Source organism: Theobroma umbraticum, unplaced genomic scaffold (assembly GCF_002168275.2).
Source record: "Theobroma umbraticum cultivar Fairchild unplaced genomic scaffold, ASM216827v3 scaffold_44.0, whole genome shotgun sequence".
NCBI lineage: Eukaryota > Viridiplantae > Streptophyta > Magnoliopsida > Malvales > Malvaceae > Theobroma > Theobroma umbraticum.
In genome coordinates, this window is record NW_018397255.1 from 9,658,982 (window position 1) to 9,669,814 (window position 10,833).

A 10,833-nucleotide genomic window follows, 5' to 3' on the forward strand; every position below is an offset into this window, starting at 1 on the left:
ATTAACTTGTAATGTCTTTTAATATAAATATTTTATTTATTATGTTAATTTATAAAAAAATATAATTACTATTATATAAGTTAATAATTACTAAACAATCGAATAATATTAGTTTTATTTATAATTTAATAATATTAATATGTTAATATGTAAACCTTAGCCCTCTTTTCTTCTTTTTCTCTTTTCTTCCCCTAGCCACTTACTACTCTTTCTTCTTTTTGTCTTTTCTTCCACAAGCCACTTTTTCTTCTTTTCTTTCTTTTCTTAGCCTTTTCTGGTCAGTGTTTAAATCACTGCTCAAGTGCTCAATGCTCAACCATAGCTATGGATCCTCCATTCAACTAAATCTCCTTTAAAAAAAAAAAAAGCTAGAATTTTCATTCAATAGAAATAAAAATCATTACAGAGCAATAACTCACGCTGCTCATGTAAAACCAAAAAGTTGTAGGGTAAACAAAAATGGAGCTTGCAAAAACAAAACCCTTTTATACCCCAAAACACATATTTACATCTCATAACTAGCAGGATGTATCAAACCTCCACTTTCCACATCGAGAGGTATCAAAATCTCCTCTTTTTTAATTTCTTTGTTAGTATTGTGCCTTAAATTTGATGGCTGTTTAGAAGCTGATACTTAATAAAACATGTTTGCTCATGCATTAATGCTGTACTTATTTTTAAACTTGATTTAAACATTGATTTTGCCATGTTTTATGCTTCTAGATTTTTTAAAAAATGGCCACAAGTAAAAATTGTGATGATAGTATTAATAATAATTGTATGAATGCACTTTATCAATCTTTAACATATAAAGGGTCAAGTTCAAAACAAGTACGTATAATTGGGCCTTCTAGTACTCATGCTAGTGGCAGTTAGCCTTTGATCATACCTACTGGAGTAAACCTCCATTATGTAGTTCAAGTAGCAAATGTCCTCGTAAATTAACTTTGGAGGTTTGGAATTATTTTGAAAGAAAAATATAGATGGAGAATATGTGGCAACGTGCAATTATTGCAAAGTTGTTATTAAGGCCAATAATAAAAATAGAACAAAAGCCCTAAAAATTCACATAGGTACTTGTGCAAGGAGAAAAAAATTCAAGCATTGAACAATGCTTTGAAAGGCAAATGCAGCTTTGAAAGGCAAATGCAACTTGGCATAAAGATGCAAACTAATAGGAAGGTTCAGATTAAAAATTACGCATTTGATTAAGACATTTGAAGACATGAGTTGGTTTGTGCTATAACCTTGCATGAGTATCTTCTTTCTATTATTACTCATTTTGGTTTTAACTTCATCCATTGTTACTCATGCTACTCATGTTGGCTTTAAAAAGTTCGCTACTAGTCTTCAACCCTTATTTAAGAAGGTTTCACGCGATACAATTAAAGAGGACATTCATAAGATTTATTGCTCAAAGAGATCTAAGCTACAACATTGGTTTGAGAAGTTAAAAAGCCGAATATCAATCACGATGGATATGTGGACTTCAAATCAAAAGAAATGTTACATGTTTGTCACTACTCATTATATTGATGACTCTCAAGAGTTGCAAAGTTGTCTTGAGGTAAGCGATTTTTATTCTAATTCTTTAAATTGTGTTATGTTATACATTAATGGTTTTATGAAAAAAATTAAGTAAACTCATTAATATTATTCAGTAAACATGTAGATTTGTATATGTACCAGCACCTCACACCATGGGTGTTCTTGCTCAAGAAATGATGAATGCCTTGACTAAATGGTATATGTAGAACAAACTTTCTACTATCACTATGGATAATTGTAGCTCTATGATGGTATAGTTTCTATCATAGTGAATAACTTAGGTTTTGAACTTTTACTTAATGGAAGAATTCTTCACATAAGATGTTGTGCACATATATTGAATCTTGTTGTAAGAGATGGATTATCTATGATTGAAGATGTGATTGAAAATGTTTATAATAGTGTAGTATATTGGTCAGTTAGTCCATCTAGATTAGAAAACTTTGAAAAGGCGGCTTGTCAGGCTAAAGTGTCATATTCTTAAAAGTTAAGCCTAGATTGTAAAATTAGATGGAATTCAACTTATGTGACGCTTCAGATTGCTATAGAATATAAAGATCTTTTTCTTAAGTTGAAACTTAGAGACAAAAACTATTCTTGCGTGCCTAGTGAGGAAGATTGGGATAAAGTAAAAAATATTGTTGATAAGTTGAAAATGTTTTATGATCTCACTAAATTGTTTTCTATGATAGGGTATTCCACCACAACTTGTTTTTTTGTCAAAGTTGTGTAAACTTCAAATTGCTATTGTTGGTTGGATGTGCTCTAATGATGTGACAATTAGTGCAATGGCAAGGAAAATCTTTGACAAGTTTGAAAAATATTAGAAGGATTTTCATATTATGTTAGTTGTGGCAATTATATTGGATACTATGTATAAAATAAAAGTGGTTCAATATTTTTTAAAAAAAATTTATGGTGATGATGCTACTTATGAGATTGAACAAGTTAAGAAAACTTGTTGTGATTTACTTCACGAATTCCAAAGTCTTTTTAAAATTCATTACCAACAACATTTAATGAATCATCCAAACCAGAATAATATATGCTATATGAATATCATAGTTCTCTTACTGATGGGCATGTGAAGTTAGAATTGGATCACTATTTAGGTAAAAACGTTTTGTCATTCACTAGAATTTTTGATATTTTCAGCAAGTGGAAGATAAATGGGATAAAGTATCCCACTTTGCAAATGATTGCCTGAGACTTTCTTGCAATTTCTATTTTTACAATTGCATTAAAGTTAGCCTATAGCACTGGTGGGAGAATGGCAACTACATATCAAAGTAGGCTTAATCTATACACTTTAGATGTATTAATGTGCACCTAAAATTGATTGAGGAATGAAACAAGAGATAAATAAACTCATTATATTTTTATTTTATTTGTTTTATATAAAAAAATTATCTATTATCTTAAGTTACATACATCTTTATCTCTTTTATTTGCATAGAATCAGCAATAACAATTGAAAATTCAATTGCCATGCTTGTTGATACTAACAACAAAGAAGATGATTGAATTTTTCATGAGATGTTGCCTTATTGTAAACTCGTAATATTGATTAAGTTGTTGTGTGGATATGTTGATTAAGTTGTTGTTTGAATATGTTATTTAAGTTATTGTTTGGATATGTTGTTTAAGTTGTTGTTTGGATATTTGGTTTTTGCTATTTAAATTTAAATTTTATTGTTTGTGTATTTTTATAAATTTAATTATTAATAAATTATATAGAATAATGTATAAGAAATATTATAGTAAACGGATACAGGTACAAATTTCGGTTCGGGTAATTAGGTACCCATGAAGAGTATTTTAATTTTTTTTATATAATCAAATTTTTAAACGCGTTCGAGTAATTATCGAGTAGTAGGTATGCATTAGAGTTCGAGTTAGGGTAGTAATTTTAAAAAATATTTCAGTAGTTAATAGTATTTGGGTATCTCATTTATTAATAGAGCTCGGGTTCAAGTATCTCAAAATTAGCAAAGACCTTACCCATTAACAACCTTATATGTGGCAAAATTTTTACTCATGTGTGGTGAGTCTCCCAAACACATGATACGCATTCTTGCATGACGAGTCCTACACATGCATTATGATCCCAATTCATATTGATGAAATCCATACATGGTAATGCACACAAAATTGAAGAGAGCCCCACATACACAAAGTGATCTATATTCTTACATGGTGAGCCCCACGCACATATGAGAATCTTAATTCATATATAACTAAATCCCTACATGATAATTCATGTATACATGAAGAAGCTTTTTGTAACGAGCTTGGAATTTTAGCCAAGATCTCTATGACACTTAACCCTCATGTGCGTGAAGACTAAGCAAGCTTAACTATAAAAGTAATGTTGAAGCGTAAGACAATTAAAGAAAGGAATAAGAGAAACAATAATTGTATTATTTCTCATATATAAACAAAATACCGAAGACTTATGCTAATTGCTTGGTAGCTTTCTAGCTAACTTGTTTGGCAACTTGGTGCCTTACAATGACTCTTAAAGAGGTTATTTATGATGATAAATAACCTACTAAACCTAAAAAAAATATGACAAAACATAAATAAGGAATTGCCTAAGTCTAATCCTGCTTGTAGTATAAGTAATGTAAATAACAAGTAAAGAAAATATAAATAAAGAAGTATCTTATTTTTCACAGAATATTAATTTAGTCTCTATTATTCTTAGCAACTGATAGATCTCCCTCATATGAACAGTCTTCTTGTATGTGGGTTGTTGATGTGTAGTTTCTATCTATGTAGTCCTCATGCATGTTTCTTTCTTACGCAAGTCTTTCAAGCACAACATGTGTATGATTTGGTGATGTGTAGCCCACTAATGCATGGCCTTCTATCATGCTGTTCACTAGTGTGTGGTTTTCCCGTGTGAAGCCTTGTGATGCGGGTGACCCTTTGGAGTGCAACTTATATGCGGGCAACCTTATGGTGTGCTTTTTGTATTTGTGTGGCCTTCAAATGAGAGGCTCCCTTGTGTGCGGAACACATGCACAGGTTCCACAAGTACATTGCCCATATGCGCACTTACCTCATGTGCAGTGCCCATGTGTGTGGTTTCTGTGTGCGTCCCATGTGCATGTAGTCTTGGTAGGCCAAGCTTGCTATCCCACACTACTCCAAATTTGTTCGTCTATTTGCGCCTTGCTTGTACAACCTAGTGTTGCTGGCATATTATGCATCCATAAACCCCTAATTAATGCTGGTTTGATGACGGTTGATGTTGAGTTTGCTGCCAAATCACCTTATAGTTAATGTATCTCTTATGCTGCTGTACATCACGTCCTTGTATTGTTGGCTCGATGATCCAATTGAGCTGGATTGGTCACGGATTTACGAACCATGACACCTTGCACATACATGGTGATCATTTTCCATACATGGTGGGATCTTTACTCTGGCATAGCGAGCTCATACACACATAGTGAAATCTCCTACGCATGCATAATTGCTTAAGAAATTGATCACACTTTACATGAAACTTTTACATAAAACTTAAAGGTAACTAGTTGCGAATTGTAACCAATGGCATGAAAACACAAATTTTCTTTTACACTCTATAAGCAACATAGGTATAATCCTTTGCTCTTGCAAGTCTAGAATTTAACTAGATTTGGGATTGTGCCATTGCAAGTAAGATTTAGAGTCACCACTTGAGCTTCCTTGGATCTTTGTTCATAATATTGAGATAGCATGGGACTTGGTCGAATTGTCTAGGAAAAAGGTTTGATTTAGGTTTGCCTAGTTCATATGGAGTTGTTTAAGCTTAACTAGGCAATTGGACTTGGGCTCATTTGGACTTTTGAACTTGTTATAGGATTAATTGGGCTTCTACACTCTTTTTAGGCTCACTTTGGCGTCTAGACTCCTTCTAGGCACTTCTTTAAGGTTTGTTTGGACTACTTAGCCCACCTTGAAATTTCAAATGTTCTTAAGAAGAAAGCACTTAGATGTAAAATATATGTGTAAAATGGGCAGGGTATCTGCTTTTTTTGAGATACTCGATCCTGAATCTATTTAATTAAGAATGCATATGTGCCCTATTAAAACTCAAATTAAATTGCCAAAATAGTATTCAAAATCGACCTCTAATAATTTGAATCTATTAAATGCTCAATTAAATAACTCAAACAACAACTTAAACAACTAAAAATCATACAAAAATTTTAAAGGCATAACGCTTAAATAGGCTCCTAAACTATTTAAAAATTTTCAAATAAGCTTTTATTTTTTATTACGTTTAATCAAGTTCAGTATTTTTATTTTGAATCAAATAAGCTTTTTTGACAAATGATTGACTAATTACCATTAGTAAAAATGTTACTTGTCATTTTATATCTACATGGTATTGACAGACATTGATGTGAATGGTGAAAATGTCATATAATTATGTTATTATGTTAAATTAACATATCATGTTATCATCAATTATGATATATTAATATATCACATCATAATCTATTATGATATTTTAACATGCTACATTAGCGTCACGCGATATAAAATAACAAATAATATTTTGACTAAGTCAATCATTAGTCATAAGAGTTTATTTGACTCAAAATAAAAAGTACAAGGGTTTATTTGACTTAAAATAAAAAAACAAAAGTTTAATTGAACGCAATAAACCTATAAGGCTTATTTGAATTTTCTTAAATAGTTTAGGAGTTTTTTTATATATTATGCAAAAATTAATTTTATATGTACCAAAATACTATCGAAAATCAAACTCTAATAATTTGAATCCGTTAAATACTCGATTAAATAACTCAAATAACAACCTAAATAGCTAAAAATTATTAAAAATTTAATTTTATATTTATTAGTTTACAAACAAAAAAGTTAGTTAAGATGGTAAAAGTTGTGCTAATGTCAAACGCATAAATCTCATAAATTATAAAATTTTGAAAGATTATATATAATATTAATATATATAAATATGTATAATCAGATTCAAATGGTACTCGAAATTTACCAGAATATTGTAAATTCAAAAAAAATTAGAAAATTATCTAAATTCATGCTTATTAACAAATTAGCTAATTGGTCAAGACTATATCAACTTTCACACTTGATTCTTAACATTTCAAATTCAAAGAAAAATTGGATTTTCATTTAGCAATTTAGGATGCAAAATTTGGTGCACACACACACATAAAATGATGGAGAGCATATGCAAAGCCTTTTAATATTTGACTTGCTCTTGTCACTGCATGGCTTTATAAAGCAAGTATTGAACAATTTTTACTCCCCATTTTATCCGAAGCAAATATTATATGCACTACGCGACTAGGCCACCTATTTTAACCAAAGTATTGTATGCATTGTGCTTCTTACATCATTCGAGATGTGTATTGTATACTTTTACATTCCTGAGCACATTAAATATGCTTCGACTTAAGACAAAAATTACATATTTTATGCTAATTCCCAATGCTAAGAATTTGCATTTAATGTAAACCCAAAATTTTGATTTAATGAAGAAAGACGAGGCAGATTGGATATGATTTGATGGATGACGATGAATTTATTACTTTAATGGAATGTGATAACTTTTGGTTGAATATATCTTTTACTATATTTTATATGATAGGATTAGTAATTCAGATAATAAGCAGGGTTATTTTTGTCCATAAGCATGAAGATTTCACAAAAAATATTCGTGCGGCTCTTTTTCGTACGATATTACTACTCTAACTTCGAATTAAATTAATATCCTTTTTTCTCTGCTAAAAATTTTAGGGTCCATGGTTTAAGTAAAGTGCAGGCTCCGCGGAAAAGATTTGATCAGTCAATTCAAGTTTGACGCACTTTTAACGGTGGAGATCATCCCAAATGTTTAAACTAAAGTGTTACACATTTTATACTAAAAAAACCCTTCAATTTTGGTGCAGCTCCTACAAAAAAGCAGAAATATTATTATTTTCCTTTAGGCGAAGAGGCTTTCCCTCCATTGTACTCACTCTCTTTCAGAGCCTGGGAGCCGAGCCTCTCTTCCGGCTATTTACCTTCGTATCTCCCCCATAAAAAACCCTAAAAATCTCGCTTTACGGTATGATTTCGCTGGCTTTTTTCTTTTCGGTCATCTTTGATCGTCAAGCTTTTCTGCTTTTCTTTTTCTTGTTTCTTTGTTTGCTTCCATATTTTGGATTATGCTTTTCTCTTTAGTGGCTGTTTTGGATTTTCTTTTATGTCGAATTTGAACTGCATTGTTCCCTGTTACTATGATAATTTGTTTTTTTACTGAATTTTTTAGTGTTTTATCTTTCTTTTTTCGTCTCATGACTCTATCGTTTTTTGCCTTGAATTTTATGTTTGTTTCCCTAAGCCATGTAGTGGTTTCCTGTTTTATTTTAAATTTTGTGGTTAATATGAGACTTTTTTTGAAAAAGAAATATAACTTTTGAAACTTGTCTCATGCTGGACTCTACCATCATTCGATGACTGGGTTTTTTTTTTTTTTGAGGAACGCTGAAGATCTATTAAGTGTTATTTTTCTTAATTTTCTCATATTTTAATTCTATTTTATTTTTAATCGTTAATTCCTTGGGTAGGTATTTTGTTCGACAATGCCGTTTGATTTTTGCTATTCTAAGTCATCGTCAAAGCGATTTTGACTTTTTGTGTTCCAATCTTTTTCCCCTCCTTAAGAATTTTTAATGATTGTTATTAATCCTAATGAAAAATCCCCAATAAGAGAAAATATTCAATTAAAAGAAGCTTTTAACCTTGTTTTTATTGGATAAAATAAGCTGCATTTTAGAATAAGAAATTCTCTGCTCCTTGCATTTGTCCTTTTTCACCCCTCAGTGGTCAGTGCTTGTCCTCCATTGTTGAGTCTAGAGTAACTGAATGCGAGTCTATGCTTTTGTCCTTTTTCATCCCTCAGTGGTCAGTGCTTGTCCTCCATTGTTGAGTCTAGAGCAACTAAATGCGAGTACTGCTAAGATGAGTCCCGATTTTATTTTATTTTTATTTTTGGCATTTTATTGTTTTTTTAAAGTGGAGCTATTTGATATTTGAAAAAAGGAAGTAATTTCCTGCTTAAGATTCTGTTTAGCTGATGCTTTTGCTATCTGCTTTTTGTTTTTTATATTTGCCTTTTGCTTCTTATTCTTTTTTTTTTTGGAAAAAAAAAATAAGAAGAAGCAAAAGACAAATAACAAAATTATGGACCAAAACAGACCAAAATTTGAGTTTTGCTCTCCAAGAATAGTTCTTTAAGGTGACCTTTTAGTTTTTATCTCTTTTTCCTTCCAATTTATAGTTATTAAAACTCTAAACTGGGGTTGTGGGAGTGTACATTACATACTGGATATGGTTGTCCTTTTATCTTATATCTAAATTTTTTAGTCTGCATGTTCTTTTGTTTTCTCATTTTTTGCTTTCTTGGTCTTTCATGTTTTTGTGGTTTGTTCAAAGATTTTCTATGTAAGCTGTTTTATTTTTGGATTTTACTTTTTGGTTTTAGGAGAAAAGTAGTATCATTCTAGTTGCTATTACTGGTCTATAAACTTATGTGACACCTAGTTGTTCTACCTTTCCTGTTGTTTTCCATCTTATCAGATTGTTGGTGAAATTTTACTCATCTGGGATGATATTTAATTTGGGAAAATGTTTTCTAAAATCATTTGATGTTCATTTATGTGATGCTCTTAGTGCAGAATTCTCAGATGTTTTAATATTGTCTCATTAAGTTGCTCATGCTACTCAGTAATCCAAAAAAAGAAAAAAGCTAGGGAAAAAAGGGGGGAGGGCGGGAAAGGTGAAGGCGGCGAATGTGCCTCTGCTTCTTCACCCTGCCAAACTCAGGTTGGTATCATATTTTACTGTCAGGCTATCTGCTTTGCCTTTCATAGGTGAAATATTCAAGTTTGTCTTTTTTTCTTATTCTATTAACAAGTTACCTTCCTTTACACAAGATTGCATTGCCTTGTCAATAGAAAATTGTTTGTATGATTTTATGTTGGTCATTATCTGTATCTAATCTTATATGCTGTTTCTGAAATTTTGTAATCTTTGACAACTAGTTTCTCGTATATTGTTTTTATTTATCATTTGTTGTATGATTTCTTTTTAAGATAATTTCTTCTCTTTATTTTTCCTGTGTGCTTTTCATTTGAAGGATGAATTTTATGCTGTGGATTTTTTTTTTTTTATAATTGGGGAGGGAGGATTTGAACCCTGCTCTTTAGGCAGGGGAATAATGCACTAACCAATGAGCCAAATGCTCGGGTGCAAATTGATATTTCATTAATGAATTTTATGCTGTGGATTTCTTAATTGAGAATGGATGGCTTTTATATAGAATATTGCAAGAAAGCACTAGTTCCTATTATCTATTTGAAGCCATTCATCAAATCAATGAAAATTCTTAGTTTTAATATTGTGTTCTTGTAGAGTTATGACATTTTACCATACCACAAGATGTTTTGTAGTCTAATATATTTTAGGCTCCATTTGGTTGATGATTTTGCTCTTTTGGAAAAAAATGAATAGAAAGAAAAACGTAAAAAGTAAAAAATGAATGGTGCAAAAGGAAAATAGCAAAAGCACCTAACAAACAGAGCCTTAATTTTTGCATGTTTACTATATTTGGTAATTATTGGTCTTAACTAAAATTATTAATGTAGTACTTCTGTTGTTTTTGGTTGATTTCAAGATGGAGAAAGCGGAAGGTACTGAAGAAGCAGGTAAATCCCCATCTCTGCTCCCACCACCACCAACAATGCCTCCCAATGTGAAGCCAGAGAGCATGAAGCCTCCCAAGTATTCTATTGTCAGTAGGCGTGGGGTTGGGGTGAGGGGACGACACATATCCTTGCTCACCAATCACTTCAAAGTTTCTGTCAATGCCGCAGATGCAGTATTTTACCAGTATACCGTAGGTTTATTTTGCAGTTCTGTTTTTCTGGAAGTTCACTTTTAAAGATGAATGTTTAGTAAAATCTGATTTGCAGGTTACAATTTCTTCAGAAGATAATAGAGCTGTTGAAAGCAAGGGGATTGGGAGAAAACTACTTGATAAGCTTTACCAAACATACTCCTCTGAACTTGCTGGGAAAAGGTTTGCATATGATGGTGAGAAGAGTTTGTACACAGTGGGTCCTTTGCCACAGAAGAAGTTTGACTTTACAATTGTGCTAGAGGAGTCATTTGCAAAACGGTATATTGTTTTACACTTTTCTGATTTTTGGATTCTGAATATGTTAGAATCTAGTTATTAAAATTATTTGTTGCAATCACTCACTC

The 10,833-nt window shown here is 31.4% G+C and overlaps 1 pseudogene across 1 annotated transcript; it reads left to right on the plus strand.

Annotated features, from left to right (window-relative positions):
* Positions 1–7,495: 7,495 nt before the first annotated feature.
* Positions 7,496–10,808, plus strand: LOC110429174 (protein argonaute 6 pseudogene; annotated as a pseudogene). The gene is made up of 4 exons (XR_016352320.1): positions 7,496–7,633; positions 9,296–9,393; positions 10,244–10,465; positions 10,542–10,808. The product of XR_016352320.1 is annotated as a protein argonaute 6 pseudogene (transcript).
* The last annotated feature ends 25 nt before the right edge of the window (positions 10,809–10,833 follow it).